The 21978-nt window shown below is 34.8% G+C and overlaps 1 long non-coding RNA gene across 1 annotated transcript in view; it reads right to left on the bottom strand.

Moving 5' to 3' along the window:
• LOC141411587 (uncharacterized) overlaps positions 1–21978 on the bottom strand; it is a 178337-nt gene that overhangs the window by 46822 nt on the left and 109537 nt on the right. The window contains exon 3 of the long non-coding RNA XR_012436425.1: positions 8146–8246. This is a non-coding gene — a long non-coding RNA (uncharacterized lncRNA). The remainder of the gene's footprint in view (positions 1–8145; positions 8247–21978) is intronic.

The raw sequence follows: 21978 nt of genomic DNA on the forward strand, positions 1-21978 counted from the left end.
GTCAGCCAAATGACCTTGAAATGTTTGGGTTATCTCTATATTCATTTTCTAGCAGCAAACTGACCATAATGACAAAAGAAGAATTATATATATTATAATGTCTCTATGTCAATAAGAAAAACAGAAGCATAAGGGTTTTCCCTCTCTTCTCATAAAATATCTTAAAATCCTTTGGTTATTATGACCAAGTTAAGACTGAAGGAAATTAGAAGCCACAGTAAAGTGCTAAACCTATGATTTGCTCTTTAATGATTTTGATGTTTTTTGGTATCACTTTTTACTTTTTACATTTTAGAAGAGGATTGTTTATTGTTTGATGATTTTTATTTTATTTTATTTTTGCAGTACTGGGGCTAGAACTCAGGGCCTACACCTCAAGCCACTCAATCAGCTCTTTTTTGTGATGGGGTTTTTTCAAGACAGGGTCTCGTGAACTATTTGCCCAGGCTGGCTTAGAACCATGATCCTCCTGATCTCTGCCTCCTAAGTAGCTAGGATTATAGATGTGAGCCACCAGCACCAGGCTGTTTGTTCATTTTTAATGTTACAAAGTTACCCTTTATTGTTCCTTTTTTAATATCATATTTTGGTGCAGATAAATTTTTCTTATGTTTGACTATCCCCATGTCTGAACAACTCAAAGGAGATACAAACTTTAAAATACATTTATTTATCAAATTATAGTTTTAACTCATGAGCTCTTTCTCTGCACTACTTCATAATTACCTTCCAATTCATGGAAAATATCAAGGTTTTTTAGATGATGGCCTTATTCAATGACTTTCAGACCATTGAATTACACACTCCCTTGTACATATTACTCCTTCTGTCTTATCACTCTTCACTGTTCTGTACTACAACCCCTGTCTTCTCCAGTGACTTCTACATATTCCTCAGACCTAGGTTCAGTTGAGATGTCATCACTCCTGAGAGGACAACTTTGATATCAAAGAGAATTATGTGGCCCTAATGAGCCCAAGTTTCCTCTATCATTGAACTTGCCACACATATTTAATTATTTATCTTTCTTCCTACTTATTGTATCTTATCTTCCTATAAGTAAAAGCCAACTATCTTATCTTAGTGGATTCTAAGACACATTTGTTGAACAGATGAACAAACAAAGAGGGTATGAATGAGGGTAAATGAATGTTTAAAATACTACCTCAAAATCTAGTCCACTGCTCACCATGTGGTACTATCTAAATAGAATCAAAGAATCAACTCCATTCCTCATATAAGTACTTTTGATTCAGTTTCCTAATCAGTCAACTATTAGTTTTTTCTAGTGTACATTTATTATGGAGCACTACTGTGTTCTAGGAATGTTGTTACACTGAATTAGTAGTTCATGAGGCATGACCTTTGCCTGTTACACTCACAGTGACCTTAGTGATCCTTTCTAAGTAATGTAAAAATCATGACCTTCCCTACTATTGAATAGACCAAGAGATTGCAAATAGTTTTTAAATGTTGGTTAGGTTGTATATTTCAATATCATGTATATTCACTTTATGTCACTTTTGTGTGTATGTGTGTGTGTGTATGGTACTGGGGTTTGAACTCAGGGCTTTCACCTTGAGCCACTGCACCAGTCCGATTTTTATAATTTTTTTTCAAGAAAAGGTCTCTCACCTCACCCGTTAGAATGGCCATCATCTAAAACACCACCAACAAGTGTTGGTGAGGATGTGGGAAAAAAGGAACCCTAATCCACTGTTGGTGGGACTGAAAGCTGGTGCAACCACTCTAGAAAAAAATTTGGAGACTTCTTAAAAATCTAAATGCAGACCTGCCATATGATCCAGCAATCCCACTCCTGGGGATATACCCAAAAGAATACAACACAGGTTACTCCAGAGGCACTTGCACACCCATATTTATTGCAGCACTATTCACAATAGCCAAGTTATGGAAACAACCAAGATGCCCCACTACTGATGAATGGATCAAGAAAATGTGGTATTTATACACAATGGAATTTTACTCAACCATGAAGAAGAATGAAATCTTATCATTTGCAGGTAAATGGATGGAACTGGAGAACATCATTCTGAGCAAAGTCAGCCAGGATCAGAAGACCAAAAATCGTATGTTCTCCCTCAAATGCAGACTTTAGATCTAGGGCAAATGCAGCAATGTGGTTGGACTTGGATCACAAGAAAAGAGGAGAGCACATATGGGAGATATAGGAATAGGTAGAAAACCCAAAACATGAAAGCATTTGATGTCCCCACTCCAGAGGAACTAATACAGAAACCTTAAAATGACAGGTTATCATGAGCAGGGGATCAGGAACCAATGTAAAGATCAGTTAGAGTTGAATCAACACAGGTCTTAATACATGGGTACAGGAAAGCAATGTTAGGAATCTCTCTGTATAGCTATCCTTAACTCAACTAGCAAAAACACTTTGTCTTTCTTATTATACATATGTCTTTTCTTCAACAAAATCAGTGATAAGGGCAGAACGGGACCTGCCTGAAACTGAGGGAGGAAGGGGGAAAGGGTGGAGGAGGGGGGCAGGGTGGAGAAATGACCCAAACAATGTATGCACATGTGAATAAATGAACAAATGAAAAAAAATAAACAAATAAAAAAAAAGAATATGTAAAAATTTAAAAAAAAAAAAGATAGGGTCTCTCAAACTATTTGCCAAGGCTGGCTTTGAACCACGATCCTCCTGAACTCTACCTCCTGAGTAGCTAGGATTACAGGGCTGAGCCACCAGCTCATGGGCTTATATTGCCTTTTATAATTAAAACCACCTATGGTAACCTACTATGCTTTTTAGTCCTTAAATTCAAATTTCTCACTCAGGACACATTGACATGAGAAATGCTCATTTTTGGAAAAGAAATGCTAAGGAAAATTAATAGGTCCTCATAGAGAATAAACACAATTTGGACTTTTCTTATATAAGTGTAATTAAGAATTTAGTGACCTGCAAATAGTATTAAATCAAACATTAATTTTGTTAATGCAAGTCATAGAAAATCAACAAATTCTATTCATATGTATTAGAATCATTTCTCAGACATTGGGAAAACAAACAGGATCCAGTCAGAGCGCTGGTATGCAGACATACACTGGTCTCAACACTGGAAAATTGCTACTTTGCCCTTTAAAATCTACTCTAGTATTTTGGAAAGTTCATTATATTCTCTTGATGATGGTTTTCCCATTTTCTGCCATCAGAACTGAAAAAACCAACATATTTCCTGTTTTTTCTGGGTTTTCTTCAAAAGATGGCAAAGCAACCTCTATGCTTTACACAAAAACCATATCTGAAGAAGGGTCCAAACACAATCAAAGTCAATTTAATATTATATTTTTACAATCAATCACTTTCATGTTGCTACTATGTTAATAAACCATAAAATCTAATGCCTCAAAAATGATGATACATGTATTCATCTTCTAATAATAAATAGAGCATGGTGTAGTAACTAAATAATAAGATTTATAGTAAGAGGACCTGAGTTTGTGTTGATTTCAATTCATTTGAGTTTTTGGTTGTGATGACTTACTATGAATAATAAACTCTAAAAACCTGTAGATATTGTATTACTTATGGGCTAATATTATTCAATTCCTTGCTTCAAAAGATGGTCAATACCCAGTCTGTCAATAGTCTTATAGATTTGCTTTTCATCTTTCTTAATCTATCTATTATTAACTAATATGAGCCAATGGGCCAATAAATAATGCCACTTATTTTGTTTGGAAGAAACCCTGTGGGACATTTTCTATGCAAAAATGATTTAAGTAATTATAGAAATTTACACACTTCTTGAGAGGAACATTCAAGATTACCCGCAATCAGTTACCCAAAATTTAAGCATAGAAGTGAAGAATGCCAAATTAAAACGAAAGTGAAGAAGAATCTTGGAAGAATGCAATGATCCAAATTTGGATATTTTTAGGACACTATTGTTTTTAAACATGTCAATATATCTTTAATAGTTTCAATCTCAGTTTGCTTAATCATTTCACCTTAATTTAGCACATCTAAGAAGGGAACCTACCCTAAGGGAAATGGTCCAGTGAGCACCCATGTCAAGGAAAGAGCGCCACCTGCTGCAACTTTCTCAAAGTCCTTTCAACACTGAAATTTCTCTTTGGGAATGGGATGACCAACTATGTATTGTGAAAGCTAAGTCCATCTCCCGTCCAGTCCTGCCCATTGTATACGAATCTCACATAAATATCCAATGGCAAAATCAGTATATCAAATCAGTCAATATATTTAAGCTTTGTAATACAATAATATATGTAAATATATTGTGTTATATAAATATGCATGTCTTTTCCTCCCTGGGGCTCTAGCTTTGCCATCCCAAATTTCCAACATACACAAAGTTATTTCACTATGTCATTTGAATGCCTTCATCATGAGACTTTTGTTGTTTTTGTCTTCTTCCCATGACAAAAAAAAAAGCTCTTCCTGAACTGCATTTGATTTTAGATGTTTGGAACAGAGGTTTTCACATTTAGAATGTCAGAGTCTAGTGAATCTTAAAATGATATTTTCTAGGAAATCAATAGAAGACATTGTAAAGTGAACTCACATCACCTCTTCCTCTCCTGCTCTCTACACTTGGAGCTGTACACAGAAAATCTACCATTCCACAGCCTGAAGGAGATTCTCCTTCAGAAGAGTTGCAGATGAAGGGAGAGGTTAATTGGATATTAGCAGATACCTCAAAATGATGTTTCTACTTCAATTTGGGCCTCCAAAGGATATAGAGGAAAGGATCTGAGTGTCAATTTACTTTTGTGAAAGATTGATGTTTGAGTTGGGAAATACAGCATGTCAGAGGTATCTCTCAATGCATAAGGCTTTAAAAATGAAATTACCCAGAAAAGTTAAATAGCATTTGAGCTCTAGTTAGCACAATTTTGTATTAGTGTCATCCACAACAAGAAAAAAAGGACCACAGAAGATTTTAAGTTTTAGCTTTAATTTACACTCTGAAGATTATATTCTTTAAGAATTTTGATACTTCTGATTTAAAATGAAAATCAACCATTAACAAGCAGCATGTGAACAGATCCATATAGAGCCATTTTGATTAGACTTCCTCAAGTTGCAAGTTCAGATAGACTTAGATTTTGCCTCTTGATTTTTGTGACAATATCTAAAAATGTGAAATTTAGTGATACCATTCACATTATGCTTTAACAGTTACACAAAATATCTTTGTTTAGGGACCTAATAAAATTGGTCATATAAAGAGGAAATGAGATTTTTAATGCAAAATGAAGCTGACAGTGCTCTTCTATTACCAGGGTCTTATTAGGGAAAAATTCTCTGACATCTGTTTATCCCCTGCAGCCAACCTTGTATTCAGAATACAGTAATTGATTCACAGCATCCACTGGGGATCTAACTGACTCACTTTTTCACACCGCACTATACAGGTATCTCTGCAGCTAATTCTGAATGTACATCTACATCGTTATCTCCTGGTGAACTGTGACCCTAAACACTTTGGAGGCCCAGATGAAAGTGCTTCTTCCACCCTCCAGTGCTAGGGGTGTAGCGGATTCTGCAGCATGGCAATTCACACAGGACACCCAATCAGAACCATCCCCTTTGAAGCCCTTCTCAGCTGGGAGACCATGAATGATTCATAGCTTCTCTACACAGACTAAAGAGGGAAGAGCAAAGCTAGTGTGTATTATTCAAGACTGCATCCTCAATAAGTCTCCATGTTCAGCAAATTGCTACAATGTTTTTTTGCTTAGTCCTTACTTCCATACAACATCTCTTTTGTGTACAAGTTTTAACAAAGAAAGGTCGTTTGTTTAAACAAACTTGTTGATTGGATTATTCCCCCCACCCCCTGTAATAAATGTTAGTACAGTCTCAGATTTAATGCAATGGAAAGTACCTAGCAAGGACCAGCGTTTCCAAGGAGGATCCCAAGGTCCCAAGTTCACAGTTAACTTACAAAGTGAATTTGGTGCCAGCATCCCATTATTATCATTACTAAGGTCAAAAAATTAATTTCAGTGTACCCATGTGCACAAGCTAGTTTCATAACATCGAGCATCAAACAAGTCAAGTATTTTAGCCCTTAGTAAATACTTTTTTGTCAGCCAGGACGGCTGTGCTGTCTAGAAGGCCTAATGTAAGCCCTTCTCTTTCAGCAACCACACAGAGCAATCATCATGATAACGATTACTAAGCATCTTCCCATCCAGGGATTCTGCAGACACAATCACTGGATATTACCCCCCAAAGAAACATCACTTCTGGAAGCTTCATTACTAAGCAAGCAGGATTTTCCTTGTGTCATCATTCACAGAGGATTTACCTTCCAGTTGAAATATAAGCACCAAGAGAAATCCTACCCGAAAAGGACAGTCACTCAACATCTTGGAGATTTTGTTCTAGAAATGTCACTTTTCCTCTTACTTACAGCCAAATCCATGGATTTGATGTTGGTATTCATAACTGTACCCTTGGTATTTCAAGCATCTTTCAGTAACCCTTGATTTTAAATTTTTTTCTAAATATCTCTGCTTTTCTTCTTTTGTATGTTTAAGAATACTCTCAGAATTAAAAATTTTTCTAAACATCTCTATTTTTCTTCTTTCATATGTGTAACAATATTTCTGGAAATAATATAGGCCAAGAGTTTGTTAGAATAAATTAATTACAAATTAGTATTTGGAAGTATTTTGGCCTAGCTTGGTAATTTGAAGAAAATACATAGAAGGACTAAAATTAATCAAGTTCCCAAAATAGATGAACCATAAATGTCACTAAAAGATGAAAAACTCATTTATTTTTTAAGCATCCAAATTACTTTTAGACAATATTTTTTTTATAAAAATATTGCCTTAAAAATAAATATGTGAGGGTTTCTTCCACCTTAGATCACCTTGCATTTTTTTTTTCCTTTTAGCCTAGGTTCCCATGTGGGCTACCTGATTTGCTCATTGCTAGAGCTGATTGACAGGTACGGTGACAAAAATGCAAATGATATGCAAATAGACATATTAGGGTAGTTCTTTGTAAATAGAATTGCTGCTTACATACGTATGGTAACTTTATAACAATGGACTTCTACCTTTGTAACTGAGCAACAATTTCTACAAACCATAAAATGTTTAGGCTTAGCTGTAGTATTTGAAAGCAAATGTACCATAAATAGATACTTAGATATGACTCATGATAACAACTTGAACATATAGATTTCTTTATCTATAATTATATTACTTAAAATGTTCTCACTTCTCTTACAATAGCTATGTATTTTGCATGCACAAACTCATGTATTGGTGTAATACTTATGATACTATTTTAACACACAGTTATAAAAGCGAACCTGTTAAGATAAATTTGTATCTCTCTATTTTGGATGTGGAATCACTTTATAGTATATTATCATTCAAAATTTCCATTTGCTTCTTTATATCTTCTAAAACTTTTAATTTTTCTGTTGGCTTCAAGAGTGTTCATGATTGCTTACAACATTTTTAACTTTTTTTTTTAACTTTATAAAAGCTGCGTTAGAGTCCTTGTCAGATGACTTTAATATCTGTGTCATCTCAGCATTGCTATGCATTGTGTTTTTCTGTGCTTTGAGATTTTTCTGATTCTCCATATGCTGCATACTTTGGGGTTGTACACTGGATGCTCTCAATATCATTTTATGAGACTCTGAGTCCTATTTAATATTGAGAGTGTTGATAGTTTCAGATATGGTGACAAAATGAAAATGGTATACAAATAGACACATTAGAGCAGATAGATCTGGTTGAATTTGGGTTGTAAGTTCAAACTTACCTTTCACAAGATGCCAGTTCAGTTGCAAAACCCTCGAAGTGCTATGTAGATCTAACCTGCTTATTACCCCATTCTGGGATATGGGGGATTGTCTTATTTAATTCCTCAAAACCTTCACTCTGATGAACAGAAGCAGTTCCATACATGTGTGGGCTCAGAGACCAAATACGTATGAACAACTTTGTAGAATCACTTAATTTTTCTCTCTCCATTATCTCCCAATACTTCCCACTTCCTGGTGCTCGTCATTTTAGTCTCGCATTACCCTACCTGCACTTCTGCAACCTGACCACATCTAATGCCAAGTGGTAGGAAGACAAGGAAAAAATGGTTGACTCACCCACCTTGTACCCTGAACTTAGGGAAAGATTCCCTTACTCAGAGCTTTGACTCCTGTAGGCTCCTCAGACTGGTCTCTGCCACTCACACAAGATTGCTTGGGGACCTAGGGGATGGAAGAGTGGTTAAAAGAAAGAGAAAAATAAATAAGAGATTTTTATATTTTTCTCTCTGAGTTGTATCTTTGTTTGCTCTTCAAGTCAGAACTGAGTGCTTCATGTGGAGCTCCTCCTATCTCCAGAACCCACATCCCCATTGGTTGAGAAATACAGGAAGAATAGGTAATGGTAAACTTATACTGGTTCAGTTATACTTTAAATGTATGTTCTTTCCATAAACCACCTACTTCTGTTTAGTTTCAGAATCTTAAAATAGATACACCATGCATTTTGTCTCAGTTTTATACTTGTATTCAATGGAAGCAACAGGATGGATGATAGGTACTTCATCCTACTTGGAAACCAGACCACTCTAGAATTACTTTCTTACTTAATTATTTTATGATACAGAATCTTAGTACAGAGTTTGGCCTCAAACTGGTTAGCCTCCTTGTCTCTTCCTTTTCCCACATTCTGGGATTTTAGGTATGTGCCACCATGACTGGCTTCTAGAATTACTTTAAAAGTGAAGACATCCTTGATATCAATCATGAGAAAATAAATTAAATTTTCTCATCTAAATTCTAAGTAGTTATTCAAGTTGTACTTTGGAAATAATGCCACTTTTCAGGTAACCAATGGAGATGAAAAGAAGTCTAAGAATTTGAAAGATAATTCCGTGAGAGATAGTGTCCTCTGTATGAAACCAGACATGGAGTCAGGCATGGTTTCTAAAAGTTTAGATCAAAACTCTGCCTATTTATTTAGCAAAGCTCTGGTTGAAGAAATAATTTAAACAAGATTAAAACAGTAATATGCATTTAATAAACCTACCCCATTTATTCTTTCTATCCTATTTCTTGATTTTTTTTTTTCTGGTACTGGGGCTTGAACTCAGGGCCTTCACCTTGAGCCACTCCACCAGCCCTGTTTTTGTGAAGAGTTTTTCGAGATAGGGGTCTTGCAAACTTTTTCCCCCGGGCTGGTTGTGAACCAAGATCCTCTTTTTTTTTTTTTTTTTTTTTTTTGGTTTCACGTGTGGAGGGCTCATCTATTCTTGATTGCTTTTATTTATTTATTTTTTTTATTTTATTATTCATATGTGCATACAAGGCTTGGTTTATTTCTCCCCCCTGCCCCCACCCCCTCCCTTACCACCCACTCCATCCCCTCCCGCTCCCCCCCTCAATACCCAGCAGAAACTATTTTGCCCTTATCTCTAATTTTGTTGTAGAGAGAGTATAAGCAATAATAGGAAGGAACAAGGGGTTTTGCTGATTGCGGCCTCCTGAGTAGCTAGGATCACATGCGTGAGCTACAGGCACCCGGCACCTCCCCTTATTTCTTGTTCTTTAACAATGAAACTTTTGGGAAGTGCCATCTTGATTTGTCTGTGGGAAAGTAAATCAAGGAAGGGAGGATTTAATTCAATATTAATTCCACAAATATTTATAGCAGAGTTACAAAGTATCAGAAATGTTATAAGTGGATAATGGGTTAGGGAAAACAGTTTCTAGTTTTGTTATTTTCCGAGTTTTATTATTTTCTGATTGCCCACAAGTGTGACAATCAGAAATGATAGCTTGATGATAACCCTTAGTAGATAAATGTAAACCAGCAGTAAAGGCAGTCAGAAGACACTATGAAGAATGTGAACTTCATGTAGACAGAGTAGACAAAGGTCAGCTGCCAGGATTTACCCTAAAGGTAGCTTTTGCATCCTAAGCTAAACCATGGAAACTCTGGATTCTAATTTTTTTAAAAAAGAAAACAATAGTCTCATTTTCCTAAAAACTTGTATGTTCACTACTCATTACAATGATTTCTTCCACTTAATAGCTATATGTCTAAAATTTGCTTTACAAATGTGTTGACTCTTTGCTTACCTACAAGAATTGGACTGAGTACTGGAAACAGAAAGCTAATTAACATAACGATCCAGTTATATGGGAAAATGGGTTATTTTAAAGCAATGTGAGTTCTAAAAATGTGAGTTTTTATTATACACTGAGTGCTTTGAAGAAGACCCTTTAATGAAACCTAAGCTAATCCTTGAAAAGACAATTTAAAAAAATGGGAAGAATGTTTATTTCATACAGTTATCAATAACATTAAAAAAATTAAAGAAAAAACAAGTTCTGGAATAGTATTGTGATTTTGTATACTGCCATAAGGTTTAGTGGGGAAGAATTTAGGTTTGAATTGCTGCTTAGTCATGTATTGACTTAGTAAAAGTGTTATCTTTTTTAGGCCTCAGTATCCTCATTAATAAGATGAAGAAATCTTGGATAGCATCTACTCTAAGAATTACGAGACTTAATGAGATGATGCATGTAAAGCACTTGACACAGTCACTAGCATCAAGCATCTGCTGTTTTATGCTTCGCTTTGTCCTCCTCTCCCTCATTTTCTTTCTCATTATTTATATTATGATAAAACAATGATTATTATTACTACTACTAAAGTGTCTGATGTGAGATGGGAGGAGATGAGTGATAAGAGTGAAAGAGAAACAGGTGTTAGGGCATGGGTGGCCTTATACATTTTTCTAAAGAACATAGACTTTATTCTGTATTTCATGGGAAGAAAGAGAAAGGCTGTAACAGTGGAGTAAAGACAGTCAAACCTACATTTTCCACAATGGATTTAAGTTTAAAACAGAATGAAAACTGGAAGTAGGAAAAAAGCAGAAAGTGACTATCATTCAAATAATGATGACAGCCTCAAATGGAACTGATTTAAGAACTATTTCTAAGTAAAATTATTAGTAAGTATGACTGTGTGTGGGAAAAGCTAGGGAGAGGAAGATTTCAGGTTTCTGTTTAATCTGAGTGATGAGTGATGGTATCATTAAGATAAACAAAATGCAGGAGGAGAAGCAGCAGGTGAGTAAGAAGTTGTAAGTACAAAAAATGAGTTTAAGGACAACATGAACACACACTCTCAATAGTTAAGAAATATCTAATCTGAAGCTCATAAGAAAAATACAAACTAGAGCACATATCCTGGAGACATCAGCAGATGGAAAATTTACTGAGTGCATGAGGGAGAAAAATAGAATGAAGTTACTAGTCAAGAATTGGCCCCTTGGAACACTAGTATTTAAGGAACAGAAACAAAATATACTGAAAAGAGGACAGAAAAGAAACAGAAAGATGGGAGGGACTAAGGAATGTTCCACCATAGTTCATTAGGGCTATGAAGAAGAGAGTAAAATCATTACTTTTATTTTATAATTTTTACCTAAAATACAAAATGAACCTTCACCAATGCTCTATTAACTGATAGAAGTACATGTCTATAATTTATGAACAAATACATATTTAGAGTTTCTCCTTTTTCACTATTTTACTGCATTAACAATTATCGAATGAATAGTTACTATGAGTAAGATACTATTCAGATGGATATGAGGGTAGAAAGATTAGAGGTAGACCTTATCCTAAATGGACTTAGAAGCTAGTTGCGTAGACAAGATATAACAAAATGAACTGCAAAATACAATATGAAGAAAATATACCATTAAAGAAGAGTTCAAGATCACAGCAGAATAATTGTCATGAGTTAAAATTTGTTACCTGAATGCTACAGACAATTCCATACTATTGCAGTTCTGAGGATGGAAATGTCATTCCAAATGGAGACAGATAGAGAAAAATGGAGGTATTTTCATTTGATTTAAAGGACAGACAGAATGTAGATAGGTGGAGAACTCAGAGATTGAAAGCTCAGGAGCCGAACAGTGTGAGGGGTCTGGAGAACAGCAAACAAACCATTAATTTGCACTGAAGTTCTCCAGGTAAAAGGGAAATGCAAAGGGAGGCTTTCAAGTGAAACAGCATCCCAAGCTTAAACTTTCAGATAAGCACCACGGGCTTCTTGAAAAAATTTTATTAGGCAAATTATGTGATAAATAGGGTTAATTATGGACCTGGGAAGAAAATTTGGACAAATAGCTATCATATATAGATACCAAAATACATAACATAAAAATGCATATTTGTTAAGTACTTAATTGTGCATAACTCTGAGCCAAACACTTTTTTACATTCTTTGATTTTCCCAAGACCACTCAGAGAATTTATAGTGCACTTGAAAGTTGACTCAAATACTGTGGCCAAAACTTATGATCATACGCACTATTCCAAGGTGAAGGACGTAGGGTATAGGAGAGGTTAAAAGGATGGGAGACAGTTGGAATGGTGGATGAGGTGAAAGAAACAAGAACTTTTGGAGAATCTTGTGATAATGATAATATATAAAGTTAGAATTGAATTTGAGGCACATGTCAAGGAATGCACAGTCCCCTGAACAGTGACCAGATCCTCTGGTGGTGCCTGGTGAGTAGAACATTGTCGATGCAAAATTGTTGAATAAATAAGAATGCTTTGAAGCATAATGGAATACTAGAAAGTGGAGGAACAGTTAACAACTATTATTATTGCAATTATTAATTTTATTAGTTGGATCAGGCATATAGTTGGAAGTGACATGGTCAGGTTAAATAAATCAAACCAGATTCATGCAAAGATGGATTCAAAATGGCTGATTCTATTTTTAGAATGGAATTATTCAATATTTTAAGAATATTGGCATATTAACAGCAACTATTTCAATGAGTGTATGATAGGTTTTACTAAATATATTACAAACATATTTTTATCTGTAGGAGAAAGTGATAGGAGTTTGCAGTGGTGCACCTATAAAAAGAACAGTATTGTAATTGATGGAAAAGAAGTAAGAAACAAAAATAATATTTTTTCTCCTTTGAAATGCTACTTCATTTCTCTTTTTGATGCAAACTTAGAAGAAAAAAAGATTGTGTCTGCATCTCTGTATGACATCAGTTCTCTTTTCACAGCAGGGAAATTTAAGAACATATAGCTATAGTCTGAAATAAGAACATGTAACTATTCCTATTTCATGTAAAATATTCATGTGCCACAAAGGAGCATTACACTGCTATACCAGGCATTTTGCTAGAACCCAAGCCATATTATGAAGGAAAACATTATAATGCATACTAACATCCATGCTCAAATTATAAACTGATTAAAAATCTCTTGGATTCCATCTAGCCTTAAACATTCTTCAGTTTTTAATAAATGACAACAGCAATCACATTTGACATATGTCAAGATCGGAAAACTACAACTTTTATAACAACCCGATTAGGGGACTAGACAAAACAGATCACACTAATGGGAGGTCACAGACCAAAGAGGGAGGGTAAAAGAAGGAAGTTGAGAAGGTGAACATGGTTGCTGTACTTCCTATACAAGAGTGAATATAGAATTTTAAAACTTATTGAAATTATCATAAGAAGGGGAATAATGTAGAAAGTAGAAAATTGGAGGAGGTGAACCAACTCAGGTTATAATATATATACGCATAGAAAAGTCATGAGGAAACTCTTGTGTAGCTACCTTAAGCAAACAAAAATGTTATTTTTTTTCTCTTTTACAAAATCTGAGAACAGGGATTGGTACCAGTGGGAGGGGAGAGGAGGTAGGGAAAATGTGTGGGAGAGTGAATATGGTGCAAATACTGTGTACTCATGCATGTAAATGGAAAAATGACACTTGTTGAAATTATTCCAAGAATAGGGGAAGGAGTGATAAAGGAGAATGGTAGAGGGGTTGAATTCAAATATATCTTTGATAAATTGTAAAAACTTTTTAAACACCACAATATACCCCCACCTAGCACAATAAAAAATAAATAAAGAGGTAAACAAGAAAATGAATAAATAAAAATGGGAAGAAAAAAAAGGAACGAAAAGAGGACTAGAACTGGGCACAGTGGATCACATCTGTCATCCTAGCTACTCGGGAGGTAGAGATTAGGAGAATTGAGGTTTGAGGACAGCCTGGGCAAAAAGTTAGCAAAACCACATCACAGTTAATGAGCGGAGCTTGACAGCATGCTCTTACCATTCCACCTACTTAGGAAGTATAAATAGGAGTATTGCATTCCTAGACAGCCTTGGAATACATGTAAGACCTTATTTAAGGAATAACTAAAGCAAAAACAGTTGTGGCATTGCTCAAGTGGTGGTGTGCATGTCTAGCAAGAACAAGGCCCTGAGTTCAAACCCCAGTACTGCCAAGAAGGAGGAGGAGGTGGGAGGAAGAGGAGGAGGAAAAGAAGAAAGAAGAAAGAAGGAGGAAGGAGGAAGCAGGAAAGAGGAAGGAGGAAGAAGGAAGAAGGAAGAAAAAGAAGAAGGAAGAAGAAACTAGTAGTAGTAGAAAAAGAAGAAGAAGAAGGCCCAGATTTGCCTCATAATAGGGATCCAAAGGATTTCTAATGAACACTAAAGTTTGAGAACCAGAAGTATAGAAAATTCTCTGTGCCCAGAGACAAAGTTGTCACAGTGGCTGCTGTTTCTTTCCCACCTTAGCTATGGCTAATAAGAATTATGAAAATAATTGACCTGGTATGCATCAATCATTCAGTGTTTATTTTCATACTGTAGGTGGGAAATGACTATGAATTATACCAATATAAAATATATTGTTATACCAAAATAAAATATATTGTTTAATATAAGAACTACAATATTGTTCTTAATAAAACAATATTCATCATCAGATATTTTTCATTTCTCTTTGACACAGAGAAAACATAGATAAGTTACTACATTTAGGAGTGAGAAACACGAGGAAAATTCCCTCAGCCTCTCAGAGAGTCCCCACAAAGGACCACAACAATGCAATGATCACCACCAAAATCATCTACACAAGCACTTACGGGTTGGCACTGTTTGGTGTTAGGGTATGTGGTAAAGTGCCTCTGTATAAGCAAAGAGTAGTTCATAGTTTAATCGCATTGGGATGAGTGCATGTCTCAACAGTGAATGACTGCTTTATTTCTAAGCATATAGTATTCCCACTTGTGCCCCAGCCTCAGGGATGAAACAAAAGCTGCATTTGATTTTTTTTCAGTAGAGTCTTCTGTCCTGATAGTGACTTAATGAAGAAGCCAATTCTGTAATTTATTTTAAAACATATTTTATTTTGCATTCAGTAAAGCTCAGCTATATTTTAGTCAGTCAGGAATTTTATTAGTTGTGCTGCATGTCTCATATAACACATTTTTAGAGAATCATGTTAGAGTTTTTTTTTTAGAATTTTAAGATTTTTGTCACTGAGAAGTCATGTTTACATGACAAAAATTACCAAATAATAAAGCGTGTTGAATAACACTTGAAATAAAAAGAAATATTAAGTACCAATATGCTTTATAAAATAATAAACATCTCACCCACCAACGTTGCAAAATTAGTAGAAAATCCACTGATGATGCAAAGAATGGAAAAGGAAAATAGTTAGAAATAACTCATCCATTGGAGAGCTGTATTTAAGAGACTTAAAAATCTGGTCTCAGAAAATGATGATTTTGATCAATTCAAGCTAATTATCAGAGTCCTGACCTTGGCAGAGTTTCTTATAATTCATCTTTCATGCAAACCATTACTCATCCATATTTCTAGAGACTCTGCTCCAACACATGGGGTGGGATGCAAATGACATAATAATCTGTACAAGAAAACATATGGCAGCAAGATTCTATATAAACTGGAAAAATTCCTAGAGACTTGGGAAATTGTACTTTTATCTAAATGTTGGGTGATTTCAAGAATATCTACAAGTCTGAGTCAAACCACATAACAAAAAAATAGTCCCATACATTGCTTTACACAAATTTCAAAAAAAGAATTTTCAGTCATTTTTACATGTCACTACTGAAACATACTTATGTCAAGTGCTAAAAGATATTTATTCATTTTTAAATTAAGAACCAATTTATATTAACTTATGAGCAATCTCTGCTGAATTCTTTACCAGTTATTATAGATTATAATAAAAAATCTCACATGATATTACACATATTTGTTATTAGAATCTGAGTAACTTTCCATCAGTTTATGAGGCATATTCAGAAACTGGAATTTTGCTCCTCATCATAAGCTATTTGCTATTTTGTAATGGATAGTGGCTAATTAAACTTGCGATGACCTTGTTGTTCTAGTTGCAAATACTACAGAGTCTTGAGTCATTTACTGAGTTGTCAGTGATGGATGGAGGTGCTTCTCAATAATTAGGTGGTAAACAAAGTTAACTGAGCGGTAATTCACACTAGCCTTGCTAAGGTATTTTACAGTGACATAGCAAATGACTCATCACTGCCATCTTTGTAAAATGATGCTAACCCCCTGGGATAAATAATATTTTTCATTGGTACAAGAGATATTAGGAGATTATCATATTTCAAATCAGGAATATTCTTCAATCAAATGTGTCCTGTGCACAGAAGAGACCATGTGGTATAAGCTGTACATGTTTGCAGTACAAATTGGCATATTTTTCAAAGTGCAAGACAGATGGTAAATATTTTTATCATATTGGAACAAGAACACAGAGAAAGGAATTCCAAGTGTCTAGATGAACATTCAGGAAAACACAAAAATAAATTTTTTGATATAAACAAATGTTTTCTCTTGTCATTCAATTATTTTCCCTTCAATAGTCACACATATCCAAGTCTGTTTCATGTACGTAATAATATAATATTTTCCTATTTCTTTCAAAATTTTCATAAACAGCTTTTTCCTCTGTTTTGTAAATTAAGACATTCTGGTATAGAGTGGTTAAATGGTAAGCTGTGATAAAACAATGATTGTCGAGAAAGTAATCTAGGTCTTTAAATTTCAAATTCAAAGGCACTGTTTATGAGAATAAATGATGAATTTCAGATTGTAACCTTAATAGTAAAGTTATATCTATATTCTAAAACTGATTCTGAAATCTATTTTCATAAAGTATGGAACTGTTACAATGCAAACCATCAACCCCTAAACTAGAAATGGAAGGCACAAGAAAGGTCACTAATCCCTTCATTCTTTCACATGAAGAAATGGAAAGGCATAACTTTTTCTTACCCGAAGTCTTATAGGTAGTTGGTGGCAGAATTTAGATCCATGTGGAGGGAAATGGAATTCAAATAACTCTGACCAGATAAGAAAGTGCATGAGTGAACTCAGTGTGGAGACCAAAGGGACATGGTGACCACCAGGAGGGATATGCACACTGACTCAATTCATTCAAATAGGTTGCAGCCCTTTGGTTTAAAATATTTGGCTGGAATTCAGGTTGCCTGACTTCCTATCCACTGTCATATTCACTTTTTTTTTTTATCATTAACCATAAAGTCTTAGACTTTACAGGACTTTTACCAACTACTTAACAATTCCCTAAATAATAAAAGAAGACTTTATTTTCTTTCTCACTATAGAAATACTTCTTGAACAAAACCAGTGTTTGCTTCCAAAATAAATTTAGAAGGAACTAAAGAAATCTAGTTTTTGAGGGACAATACATTCAGGGTTGTCAAATCACTTTTAAATCTATTTTCTTAGCTTTTGCTCATTTTTAGATTTAACTGATAAATAAAACTATATATACATATGGTATATGTAATTTTTAAATGTATTCTGTCGCTTTACTGAAAACTACTGATCCTCACTGAACCTCTCAAAATTATCCCTTCACGTTACCTGCCTTCCTTCAGTTTCTATCACTTCTCACAAGAGGGCCACATTAATTTCCTGACTGGCTGCCTTGGGGAGTTAGAAATTTACTTTTTTAATTGCCAGCATTTCACACCGTGTTTTTCTTATAGTAAGTATTCAACAAATGCCAGCAACCCAGAGAACTTGCTTTAAGAGATTTAAAAATGCACATTTAGGAAACTTCATAAACTTCACTGGAGGAAAACTTAATAATTGCAGTGAAAATTGAAATTTAAAGTTGCTTTTATAGCTAAAATGTGCTCCTTTAGCCTGTTTATAAAAACAGGACTGTGTATTTTGTTGTTTGAACCCAGCCATTGATTTACAGTCTGGTTCTTCTGGAGTCATAAGGGAGGGTTATCTGTAGTGGCCTTTCTGTTTTCAGATTTACAATTTTAGGGTGTAAATGCTGTCTTCTTCATGCATATGATTAGGCTCACTTATTAGACTTAGAATTAATTGAGCTGGAAAGAGTAACTCTAAGAGATTTTTCATGTGTTAAGCCCTTTAGGAAATGAAGGATAAGTATGTTTAGTGTTAAAGTATCAGATGCATTGGTCTTTGAACCTAAAAAGGAAGTTAGAAATTACTTAGCTAATAGAAATCACATCATTTCCAAGAATTCCTCAGATCTTTGCTGAAAGCAATTTAACATATTTATAAGATCTATATTTTTCAAGTAACTTTTTTTGTAAATTGAAGGAAAAAAATTCAAAATAATGTGAGGTTACTTAAAAAAATAAATATTCCCTTTAAATCAAAGATGCATTTTTGTCAGTATTTTGAAATATGACCATATTTTAAAGATTTCCAGAGGGCAGGAACTAAAAATCACTCAATTTTGAATGGCTAGGCTTATATTACCTGATGTGTACCTAGGATTTGCAACTATCTTTTGGGAATAAAGGAAAAAAACGAATAAATGAAAACATTTAGGAAACAACCAAGAATACTGTACTGAAATTTGGAGCATGTTCAATGATGTAGTAAGGAATAACACCCCATAACCTTGTAAAACAGATTATATAACCAAGGTTGTAGAAAGATATTTTATTTATGGCAAAAGGATGGACCCCTGGGAGCTGATGTTTCCCTCTTCCTTGCCTTTCCAGTTTAAGGTAATATAAAAAGGCAGTGAACCCATACATAACTGTGGGCTTCTTTGACCTGTTGATATCTTCTGTGTGGCTGCTGTGACCAACTTCAGCCTCTATCCACATGGAAGAAAGATTCTGTGGAGAGCTGATTCCCTTCACACCTCCACGCATCCTTGATCATAGTATGATTTCAAGGCTTCATGCTAATTTGATAACAAAAGACAAGAAATGTTACCTTAATTCTATCTGAATTGTCATTCTTTCTGCTTCTCAAACCTGGACCAAACTTTATGAAGAAGCAAAGTTTACCATTCAAAAAATCAGGAACGGTACATTTTAACCTGTAAATGACTTGAATCTAACTAACTTGGAAGCTTTATCAAAATTCCAGTTAGGGTGCATATCCTCCCCTGAAGGAGAAAATAAGAGATAGCTGTGAGCACATTTTATGTATTTGTTCCAAGAAACCTTAATTTCTTAACCTCTATTCTCTTAGCTTCCTTGTTACTTTGCAACCCAGAGTCATTTTCACTTGATGGTCGACACAGTGTAGATTCTTCTCTAAAGTAGTGAAGAATTTCTTTAATATCATCTGATTCAACTGAAATAAAGCTGAAACCTTTTAAAAACTTTTTTACTGGAGTGCTACTTTAATTCAGGAAAAGATAATAAATTGTCATAAAATGAACACACCCAGGTGACCACCACCATTGTCAATAAAAAGGTTATCAACACCTTAAAATTCTTCCTTGGGCTCCTCATGTCCTTATATCAACATCTATTTCATCTTTGATCTCCAAAATTAATCCCTATCTTAACCTCTAACACCACAGATTACCCTTGCATGTATTAACTTTGTGTAAATGAAATTATGCAAATGAAATTATGCAATATATATACTCATACGTAATATGCATATTCCATACACATATGTATGTGCACATATGTATACTTATCTATTCAGTATGCAGTATGTTTATTCAGTATGTGTGCATGTGTGTGTGTGTATTCTTTCATGACTGGCTTCTTTGGTTTAACTTTGTGTTTGTGAGAAAAAGTCAAATTGTTCAAATTGTGGCATGCAACTCTCAATTTCTTCTTTATTTATACTGTTGTACAATATATCATAAACATGTCTTGATTTGTTTAACCTATGGTATGTATGTGGAAATGCAATTGTTGAGTCATAAAGTATGTGAGAAACACCACTTGTCCAAAATGGTTGTACCAGCATTCATATTATATGGGAAATTGACATCCACCTCTTTACCAACACTGGAAATTCCAATCAATCTAGCTATTCTGAGATGCAGTAATGCAAATGTCTGTAGTGGGTTCACTGTTTACTGAGATTCCTATTTAGGTTTCTTGCCCTAATTGCTATTAAGTTGTCTCTCTTTTTCCTATTGATTTGTAGGTGTTTATTTAAATATATCTTGGATATATAATCCTTTATATGTGATACATACATTTTAATTCATGCTGTTTCCTTATCTTTTTTGTTAAATAAAAAATTATAATTTATAATTTGTGTACATTTATAAAAGTTTAGAAATATTTCATAATATTTTCCCCCATACATATTCCTTTCACATAATTGATTTTTGTATATGTTATGAGGTAGAGACCAAGTTTGATTTTTTTCTACATGGGTAGTCAATTGGCCCAACACCATTTTTTAAGAAGGCTACCTCCTCAGCCCTAACTGCTCTGCAGAGAAAAATTTTCATAAATCATGAAAGCTGAAGCATTTCTCTTAATTTTAAAGGCTATCACTGGAATGGAAAGCCCTCTCTCATCACTGATCATTTCATTGTAAACACCTGGAATTCTGTACCAGGAGAGATTCTCAGGTCACACATGAGCTCAGGAAAGAATGCTATTACTGATAAGCAATGCCTGTCATTGTATCTTGAAACAAATGCTGAAGGAATCAGTACTGATTTCATATACTTGGGCTAAATAGTAATTAAGAGAAAATGAAATAGCATGAAGAAAGGGGGGATAAATTGCACTTTATAAAATAATCTAAATTTTATTCCTTCCTGGTTCCCAACTTCCTCATTATGCTATCGGTCTTATTTGAAAAAAAATTTTTTTTTCAACTACCTCAAGACTATCTGTCTTCAAGCCCTAAAAGAATGAGGCCCAAAGAGAGTAGATTTCTTTTCTCATCCACTTAATAATACCCACCTTGTGTCCTGAGGTAGGCAGCCTCTCCTTGCCTACTGGATTTTTGTATTGGGATGGACTTTTTGATCCTCTAATGACCAGAATATGGGAGAAGTGATGTGATATCACTTCTTAGCTTAGGTTTTACTGGTTGAGCCACTCCACCAGCCCTCGCTTAGGTTTTAAAGAGACTTGGCTCTGACTGTCTTCATTCTTGTGTTCTAAGGAAAGCCAACTGTGTTTCCTGAGGCAGACTTTCCTGGAAAAGACCCACATGAATGAGCTTGGATGAGGATTTCCTAAAGGCCTACCAGTAGCCAAAAGAATGGAAATGACCCTTATTCAATTGAGCCTCAAAATTATGACAGTCCCAGCCAATAACTAGATAGTAGAGCTTTGAAAACACTGAGTCAAACCACTTTGCCAAGCTGCTGCTGAATACAATAGAAACAGAGACAATAGCTGCTTACTGCTTACACTGCTAAGTTTGGAGGTAATTTGTAATGCAGAATAGATACATCTTAATTCTGCTTTATGATCCCAGCACTTTTCAAAACTTGTCCCCTTCAGAATTCTGCAATGTAGCTCAGGCTCACCAACATTTTGTAAGAGACATACACTCCTCTGGTGTGTGTTAGGGTCTGATGTACTATGCATGTGTGGTTATATTTCACATGTCTTTGTAGTGCCTCTTACTATTGGACACTCTTTTCTACCACCTAGAATGTTGACAACCTTGCTCCCCATCTTCCACACATCGGACATTCTTCAAAAACTCATTCAAGTGCTGCCTCCTACATAAAGACTTTCATCTACCAAACCAATACCACCAATCATCTCTTAAAGATGTTTTCTGAGATGCATTTTGATATAGATTTTGCACAGTGAATTCCAGTGGTA

Source organism: Castor canadensis, chromosome 10, assembly GCF_047511655.1.
Source record: "Castor canadensis chromosome 10, mCasCan1.hap1v2, whole genome shotgun sequence".
Classification (NCBI taxonomy): Eukaryota; Metazoa; Chordata; class Mammalia; order Rodentia; family Castoridae; genus Castor; species Castor canadensis.